This window comes from Herpailurus yagouaroundi, unplaced genomic scaffold (genome assembly GCF_014898765.1).
Source record: "Herpailurus yagouaroundi ecotype Mexico unplaced genomic scaffold, PumYag 140, whole genome shotgun sequence".
NCBI lineage: Eukaryota > Metazoa > Chordata > Mammalia > Carnivora > Felidae > Herpailurus > Herpailurus yagouaroundi.
In genome coordinates, this window is record NW_024412395.1 from 43,729,386 (window position 1) to 43,739,641 (window position 10,256).

Consider the following 10,256-nt stretch of genomic DNA (forward strand, 5'->3'; position numbering starts at 1 on the left):
ACACTAACCAATGGAATATGCCAAATGTGTTGGGGTATGTGTGATTAGTAATTTTTTTACAAAAAAATGTAGTGCTCATTTTGCTGGAGTCGCTTGCTGGCTCCTAGGAAGTAAGTAGCCATGTTGGGGAACCCTATGTGGCAAGGAACTACAGGTGGCCTCAAGGGACTGAGAGTTGGAAGCCACCAAATTTGGTGAAACCAAATCCTTCAGTCCGACCACTGCAAGAAATTGAGTTCTGTCAACAACCTGAGTGAGATTGGAAGCATTTCCTTCCCCAGTAGAAGTTCAAATGATGCTGAAGTCTCAGACGAAATCTTTCTTTTTCAGCTTTATTGAGGTATAATCGATAAAACATGTCTACAACGTGATTTGACATCCATATACATTGCAAAAGGATTCCCCCATGAAGTTACTTGACATGTACATAACCGCATATGTTACTTTTGTGTATATGTGTGTGAGAGAGAATATTTCTCTTCCCCTAGCAAATTTCAATTATACAAGCCAGTGTTATCAGCTATAGTAACCATGTTATATATAAATTAGATCCTTAGACCTTATTAATTTTATAGCTGAAACTCTGTACCTTTTTCCCAACTTCTATTTTGCCCAACCCCCAGCCCCTGGCAACCACTTCTGTACTTTCTGTTTCTAAGAATTTGATCTTGTTTTTCTTTTTTAATTACACACAAAAGTGATAGTGTGCAATATTTGTCTTTCTTTGTCTGGCTTATTTCACTTAGCATAATGTCCTCCAGGTACATACATGCCACAAATGACAGGAATTCCCATTTTTTTAAGGCTGAATATATTTTATTGTATATATATCATATTTTCTTGATCTATTTATCCCTCGATGGGACATATAGATTGTGTCCATAACTTGGTTATTGTGACTAAAACTTAAATGAGCATGGGGATATAGACATCTCTTTGAGATATGGTTTCATTTACTTTGGATGTATAACCAGAAGTGGGATTTGTGGATCACATGGTCATTCTACTTTTAAACCTCCATAGTGTTTTCCATGGCAATTTATATTCCCATCAACAGTGTAAAGGAGTTCCCTTTCCTCCACATCCTTGCCAACATTTTTTATCTCTTGTCTATTTAATAATAGCCATCCTAAGAGGTATGAGGTGATATCTCATTGTGCTTTTGATTTGCATTTCCCTGATGATTAGTGATATTGAGAACCTCTTCATGTACCTGTTGGCCATTTGTATGTCTTCTTGGAAAAATGTCTATTTCGGTCCTTTGCCCAATTTTTAACTGGGTTATATGTGTTTTCGTTTTTTTTTTATTTTAATTTTAATTTTTTGCTATTGAGTTGTATGAGTTTCCAGTATATTTCAGATATTAACCCCTTATTGGATATGTGGCTTGAAAATATTTTTTCCCATTCCATAGATTGGTTTTTTTTCTTCATTTTGTTGATGGTTTCCTCTACTGAGCAGAAGTTTTTCAATTTCATGTAGTCCCACTTTATTTTTGCTTTTGTTGCCTTTGCTTGTGGTGTCAAATCCAAAAACTCATCACCAAGACCAATGTCAAGGAGCGTTTGGAGTTTTCTTCCAGAATTTTTACTGCTTCAGGTTTTACATTCAAGTTTTTAGTCCATTTTGAGTTGACTTTTGTGATTAGTACAAGATAAGTGTCCAGTTTCACCCCGGGTATGTGACAATGTTATTTTCCCAACACTCTTTATTGAAGAGACTATCCTTTCTCCATCGTATATTCTGGTCTCAGGGGCTCATTTAACTCATTTTTCAAAAACCAATTGTCTGTATATGCATGAGTTTATTTCTGGGTTCTCTATTCTGTTACATCGATCTATGTATCTGTTGTTATGTCAATACTATACAGTTTTGATTACTATAGCTTTGTAATAGAGTTTGAGATCAGGAAGTGAGATGCCTCCAGCTTTGTTCTTAAGATTGCTTTAGTCATTCAAGGTCTTTTGTGGTCCCATACAAATTGTAGGATTGCTTTTTTTTTTTAATTTCTGTGAAAAATACCATTGTCACTTTATAGGTATCGTATTAAATCTGTAGATTGCTTTGAATAGTATAGATACACATTTGAACAATATCAATTCTTCCAATCTATAAGCACAAAATATTTTTCCATTTATTTTTGTTTTCTTCAGTTTCTTTCATCAGTATCTTATAGTTTCAGTGTATAGATCTTTTACCTCCTTGGTTAGATTTATTCCTAAGTATCCTATTCTTTTTGATGCTGTTATAAATGGGACTGTTATCTTAACTTCTCTTTCTGGTAGTTTGTTGTTAGTGTACAGAAATGTGACCAATTTTTGTATATTGATTTCTGTATCTTGCAATTTTACTGAATTTCTTTACTAGTTCCAACAGTTTTTTGGTGGAATCTTTAGGATTTTCTATATATAATATCAAGTCATCTGCAAATAGAGACAATTTTACTTCTTCCTATCCAATTTGGATGACTTTTATTTCTTTTTCTTGCATAATTGCTCTGGCTAGGACTTCCAGTACTATGTTGAATAAAAGTGGTGAGAGTGGGCATTCTCTGGAGAAGAACACAGTCAGCCCTTAGATGTATGTTAAATTAGAAGACTGATCCACAGCTTTCAAAGTTTACAGATGGACCCGATTGGGAAAGACTGGGAGATGGGCAGTTTTCCTTTGCTCCCTCTGTGCTGAGCCCTATGGAGATAGCTACAGTGAATGCTTGTCACTCCTGCTAAGAACTATTACTTTGTTTGCTGTAGTCTTGAGTCTCACAGATGCAAAACTTCATTGGCTTTCAGAGCTAAGTGTTTAGGGGCTCATCCCTAAAGTGGGAGTCTTAAAAGTTGTAGCACTAAATGTGGGGTCCAAACCCTTCACTCCTCAGGGAGAAGCTAGGAGTTGAGAGTACCCTTTTGATTGTATGCACTGTGCCAGGCACGGGGCTTATGGCGAGAGTGTATCTTGGCCATTTCTACCTGTTTCAGGGTAGGTATTGTCTTGTTCATCTGATGTGTGAGAGTTGCTTGGCTGGTTCCTGGGTTTTCTTCAGAGGCGATTTCTCTGTAGGAAGCTGTGCATTCTCTGTGTCCCTGGGGGTAGGGGAATTCAGAAATCCATTGTGGTCAACCTGTCCTTATTCTGTTATTTTCAATGAATTAAATAAATGTTTAGAAATCTCTGCTTTCATTTTAAGTATGTTAAATATTAATAAGTATAACCTAAATAAACAAAGGTCTTTGGGGTAGTCAACAATTTGTAGGAGGAAAGAAAGCCCCTGAGACCAGAAAGTTTGGGACCCACTGAATTTTCTTACTTACTGGAAGATGAAGACTTGTTCTCAGGAAAAAGTTGAGAGATTAGACATCGTGCAAAAGAAGTCAAAATGGAGAATCTTACAACAATACACTTTCTGATGACCGTGACTTGCAACGTGAGATAAGTCATAAGGAATAGGGAACATATGTAGGAAAAGTATCAGAAAGGTACTTTTTGACCACGGGAGACTTTCTGATTTGAATAATACAAATGTATGCATTTAATAAGTAATTTTTATAAAAAATTGACCAACAAATCAATCTAATGCCTAGGTATATGTCTACCTGTGTATAAGAAAATGGTTTATCTTTGCAATCTCCTTGAAACTTATTTGTTTTAAAGGCGTAGAAGCTTGTTTTGCTTTTCTAATTATGAAAGCAATACATGCTCGCTCTAGTAAATTCTAAAAATTGTTAAGAAAATACAAATTAGGTGTGCCTGGGTGGCTCAGTCGGTTAAGCATCCGACTTCAGCTCAGGTCGTGATCTCATGGTTCATAGGTTTGAGCCCTGCATGGGGCTCTGTGCTAACAGCTCAGAACCTGGAGCCTGCTTCAGATTCTGTGTCTCCCTCTCTTTCTGTCCCTCCCTCACTCATGCTCTGTCTCTCTCTGTCTCAAAAGTGAATAAACATTAAGTTTTTTTTATAGTAAAAAAAGAAAATACAAATTTGTTGTAATGCTACTCCCAGGGAGAAAGAGTTAGCATATTACCTATTGCTTTCGGTATCTATTTTTTAAACCAAATTGTTCTCACATTGTATATATATTTACATATATTTACTTGGCCTTTTATTATGAGTATTTTCTCATTTGAAATCACTATATGTAGTGGAGTAATATTCTGTTGAGATTATGTACTTTATTTAGCCCACCTGTTACAGTAGGACATGAGAAGTTCTCCCCAACTTTTCTTTTCTATAGGGAATATTTGACTATGTCCCTCTGTATATACTCATGTATTCTGTACGCCAGCACACACACACTCACGTAACATGCCAAGAAGTTTGCGTATATTCTTGTATTCATTGGTTCAGAAGCATTCAATCTGCTGAAGGAAACGAATATTTCAAAGGTGTAACTTTCCTCCAAAATAACTGATAAATTTATTGCTAATTTCAATTATAGTGCCAGTAGATCTTTTGTCTTTTAATATTTATTTATTTTTGAGACAGAGAGACAGAGCATGAGCGGGGGAGGGGCAGAAAGAGGAGACGCAGAATCCGAAGCAGCCTCCAGGCTCTGAGCTGCCAGCACAGAGCCCGATGCGGGGCTCCAACACACAAACGTGAGATCATGAGATGAGCCAAAGTCAGACGCTTAACCGACTGAGCCACCCAGGCGCCCCCCGCCCCTTTTTTTGTTTTTTGTTTTGCCAGTAGATTTTTTTAAGGTGATAAAATGAGCCGAAATTTCACGTGGATAAATTAGCGGATAAGAAAGATTTTGAAATTGAAGACACAAGTGAGGAGAAATGGTGGTGATAGAAGATATTAAAATGTATTGTAAAACTAAAATAATTAAAACAGCATGGTTTTGCCATAACGATTGACAGATAAAATAATAAAATTGCCTAGAAACACAGTTGTAGCATATATTGAAATGTAGTACATGATTAAAGGTAATATCACAGAAAAGTAGTGACACTGATAACTATTAAATAAACGGTGCAAAAATACGATGAACTCTTTGGAAAACAATGAAAACAAAAAAAAGCAAATCCCATTTCTGAGAAGCTAGTTTGAGAGAAAATTAGAAGGAAAGATGTATGGTGCCATCTAGTGGTTAAACAGGTAACTGCATACATACAGCTTAATGTAGCATCTGCTGGTCAAAATTTACAACGGATGGAGTTCTAGAGAAGTAAATTATTCATTAGTGAAAAGGTTTACACCTCACACTTCACAAATTTAAAGAATGTTTTATTAATGCTGATAAGATGATTTTATTGTTTCAGAGAATCTCATAAATGGTAGCCTATATAATGATTCCAAATTACCATGTAAGGAATTACGGTTGCAGACATTCACATAAACAAGCATGCCAACCTGTCATACTTTTTTTAGTAACACGATGAAACAAAAGAACAATTTGAGTAAAAGCATGCTGATTGGAAATTCATATATGAGAGTAGAACTTGCCAGTAGTTACAGTTTTGAATAAGAACACATTCCCAGAAAACTGTTCTCTGGATTGTAGAGCCTAACGGAGGTGCAGAGCTTGCCCTGGGCGTGTGGCTAGTGCGCCTGTGTCGTTCTTGGGCTGAATGGAGGCTTCACCTCTCCTCACTGAGCCCAGGTATAAGCTCCGCACATACAACCATCTCCACAGGGGCTCTGCTTCTAGGTTTCCATCAATTCAAGTTGCAGCCAGGCCACACAGGCAAAGCTGCAAGGCAGCCCCTTCCATTTCTGGAAGGAAGCCCTCCTTCCCCATCCAACTGGCTGCTGCAAGGCCGCCCTGTTGTCCTGTATCTCTGCTCCCCCGTCTGGCTCTTCAGTCAAGAGATGAGCTCCTAGACTGAAGTGAGGCCTGGAAGTCCCTTTCACTGGCATTTTGGATCTAAGAATGACAGAACTGGACCAGTCTGTTCTGAGTTGTCAAGCCTGAGCGCCTAAAGTTCAGAAGCTTTTGGTGACCACTAACAGGACTGGAAAAACAGGAAGAGCACATGGAAGGGATGAGGCACGAAGGAGCAGCAGTGAAAGAAGAACGAGACGCCATGATGCTCCCAGGCCTGGCACTGTAGCTCCCAGCAAATATTGTTGCCCTTTCGCTCAGCTTGGACATTCAGATCTTACCTTGATTCCTTATATTTTCGGTACACACTTCCTTTTTCTGAGACACATGTAAGTGTTTTTCATTCCCTTGAATTCAAACTCGCACTAACATACCTTTTAAAAGGACAGACCTGATCTGGATTTTTCAATGGCTGCTCAGTATCCTCACACCAAGTCCCAATTTTTTCGCAAGCCTGTGAGGTCTCTTGTTGGTCTCTCAGGACTCCTTTCTGACATTCCCTCGGTCCCTTCCTCCCGGCCACCTTTCACCCTTCTCTGCCTGACATGCTCCATCCACACCCACAGACTCTCACTTCCCAGACCATGCAGCCCTCAACCAGGCCGTGCCCTCTCCATGAAATGCTCCTTCTACCACCTGCCTTCCCCTGCAATGTCCATTCATCCTTGACACCCTGCCTTAGGCATCACTTCCTCCAGAAATCGTCTTGGGTCCCCTCCAACTGGGTTGATTGCTCCTCGATGTTAGCACCTTGTCCCTGACTCCATTGCAGCTTTTATCCCTTTGCATCAAAATGCCCTGTTTTTGTTTGTTTGTTTGTTTGTTTGTCTCTCCCAGTTGACTCTAAGCTGCATGAGAGAAGGGCAGAGTCTGACTCACTGTTGCATCCCAATGCTTTGTACGTAATCTAGAATGCAGTCAGCACTCAAATATTTGTTCAGTGAACAAATGAACGTACACGGAGAACCGTATCTGTCATCTAAGTGAGAAGCACTCAGGCCCAAGTGAGCTGTGAATCTTTTCAAAGCAAAGTGTCCAATTGGCCTCATTTCTGCTTAGACGAGGGTCTGGAAATTTCTAATAACATTTTTGAGAGGTACTGCCTCGGGTTTCAAAAACAGACAAATACTTCTAACGTATGCAACTTTCTCTTATGCTAAATCAAAGCTAAATGCACATGAATCAGTATAAGGATTATCTGTATTTTGTGGACATGGGTGGTCCAGACACCCACGAGGAGATAAATAAATGTTTGAGGTGGGTCCTTCAATGATTTTTACAACTGATGCCAATTTGGCAAGCTTGACCGGGCCCTACCAGTGTGAGGAACCATGATTCTGGTTTGATGTTGGGGGATTTGTGGCTTCCATCTGCTGGTTATCTCACAAAATGTGGAGCTGAGAAAAATCACATACTGATTAAATCATAGGATCCCACACTTGGAAGGGACTTCATGAGATGATCTGGGCCCGCCTCCTGAAGGTCAATGCATAAATCATCTTGTGCAGATGGCTGTTTATACTATTTTTAAAGCTCTTTAAGGATGGAGATTACACAGCTTCCCTTGGTAGTCTGATCTTCATGGTCAAGAACTTCCTTTTTTAAAAACCCAGCTTCTCACTGCAGCTTGGCCCATTTCCTCTTTTTACAGCTCTCTGTGACTATGGAAAAGACAAGAGCAAACCTTCCTGCTAATTATCTCTGGCCCACACTCCACTCCCTTGCAATTAATTATTAAGACTTACGCTGTTCCCCTCCCCCGCCCCAAGCTACACAGTTGCAATTCCTTTATTTTTCAGAAGACTTTTTTTTCCCCTCTCCACAATATTGTTTTTTGTAATTTAAAATGCTCCTCATTTAAGTCTATTCCACAGCTCACTATACAAAACTGGCAATGGTATTTCTTCTCAAGTTCTAATCAGCTGTCAATAAACAGCAACGTTTCTTATCTTAAATGACAGCATTTCCTCTTTGTTTCTGGCATATATTACATCCCAGAATAAATCTCAAGCCTTTCACCGCAAAATTGATACTTTCTCCATGCCACATCTGCGTAATAAGTCTTGGGTTTTGTGGCAGGCTAAATAACGGCCCCTGAGAAGTGCCCACATCTGGACGCCGAGAACCTGTGAAGATATTACCGTCCATGGAAAAGGGGACTTTGCAGACGTAGTTAAGTTAAAGATCTCGAGACAGGGAGATAGCCAGGCAGACCCAATGTCGTTGCCAGTGTCCTTGGAGGGGGTGGAGGGTTAGGGTTGGAGAACAAAGAGATAGAAGGTTGGGAGCTGAGATTGGAGAGGCACACTGGGAAGGTAGGGGAAGAGGCCAGCAGCTGAGGGATGTAGGCAGCCTCCAAGAAGTTGGAAAGTGCAAGAGGACAGATTCTTTCCTGGAGCCCTGGAGAGAGGGTGGCCCTGCCAACACGTTGATTTCGGCCCATCGAAACTCATTTTGGGGTTTTGACCTGCAAAACAGCAAGGAATTAGATGTGTGTTGTTTTAAGCAACTGACTTGGTGGCGATTTGTCGGCAGCAGTAAGGAACTAATCTAGTCTCATTCGTGAACATGTCTGTGCTTGTCTTGAACTTCGTGACTTTATTTATCAGTCCATTTTTAGATTTATAACAGTTATTTAGTGTTATGTTCGCATCACAACAGCCATAACAAAACTAGTGTGTATTTATTAGACCATTGATAACATTAACTGCTTACCAAGTGTTTTACAATAATTTATGTAGGGGCGTCTGGGCGGCTTAGTCAGTCAAGCATCTGTCTCTTGGTTTTGGCTTGGGTCCTGATCTCACAGTTGTGAGATCGAGGCCAACATTGGTATCTGTGCTGAGCATGGAGCCTGCTTGGGATTCTGTCTCTTCCTCTCTCTCTGCCTCTCCCCTGCTTGCACTCTCCCTCAAAATAAATAAATAAAGATTTAAAAAAATAAATAAAATAATTTATGTAATAGAGGATTCCATTTTGAAAGGATTCTATGTGCCCGCTACAGTGCTGCGAGCCTGGAATATGCTATGTCACTTCCATAGCACAACAAAATTATGACGTAGGGATCATTCTCCTTACTTTACTGGGGTTTGGAGAGGTAAAACAGTACAACTAGTCACTAATGAGGCTGGCATGTAAGTCCCACTCTGCCTGATGTTAAAGCCCGTCTTCTCTCTATTCTACCATATTGACCTACCACTGTTTACGCTCAGTTTCTCTAGCTGGGGTATACAGTTGTTAAGAATCTGAAGCACCATGAATTTTCAAGGAAGATGTGTTACTATAAATGTAAGTTTCTTGGGGGGAAAAAAGAAGCTCGTTTCCTAGAAATGCCATGTATTTGTTCCAGATGTCAGATGGAAATGATTTCAAACATCAAAAATGAAATGGTAATTTTTGGAAAAGTGAGAGGGATCACTCAAAAACATTGGGGAAATAGCAAGAACTCTCTCTGTCTTGGCAGGAACCTGTAATTGCCCTGGGGGAAATGTCATTTCTAAAGAGCAAAACTTCAGAACTCTTTTCCAGCAAAGTTATGGTTTAAACTCCTATTCTGCCTTCAGAAAGTTTTTGAGGCCATGTTGTTCCTCAGTCGATTTTTGTTACCTGTGTAACCTGGCATGCCAGGTGAGGACTGAGGCTGTCACTCTCGTGGCCTCTTTTCTCTAGGTCCTTCCCTTGGAAAGAAGAAAGTGCAACTCCACCTCAATGACAACCTTTCCCAAACTGCTGATCGTGTGGTCTGCCTAGGCTGGGAGGAGATACCTTTGTGTTCCCAACTCATCTCATCTTAACAAAGCCACCAGTTCAGTCACCCGAAACCACCGCTTGTTCCTACTAATCGGCTCTCTTCTTCCCCCTTATTTTCTCACCAGAACAACTAGTAAATTGTCTCAATTTGATATAAACCATTACGCAGATATGGTGTCAATCCCAATGCCCTTCCAACCACACTGCTGCTATGTCCTCCTTATGCAGGGACCTTGTAGGTGCTTCTACTCCCTTTCTTTCGGGCAGAACTTGAGAGATCACAGTGGTCTACACTTGTTATCTGTATGCCTCATTTTACTGTCTTTTCTTAATGCACTGTACTTCGATCTGTCGCATCCTTCCTTTGTGGGACAGGTTTTAGTGGGTTCTTTGGGGGTACGGGTGGTATAGAAGCCAACTGGATAGTTTTCCTATGTCCTAAACGAAACCCACAAATCTCCCTCCAGCTCCCCAAACCTGCTCTTCATCCAGCATGAACTCTTCAGTGAGTGACACCATCTAGATGCCAAACCAGAGCTCTGGGAGGCATACTTTTACCACCCTCTAGCCATGTCACTTGTGTCCATGCTTACCTCTTCCTTTCTGTTTACTCTCATTATTTCAATTCAAATCTTCAGTGTCATTCAACTGAAATGCTCTTCCAAATTGCCACTTCCCT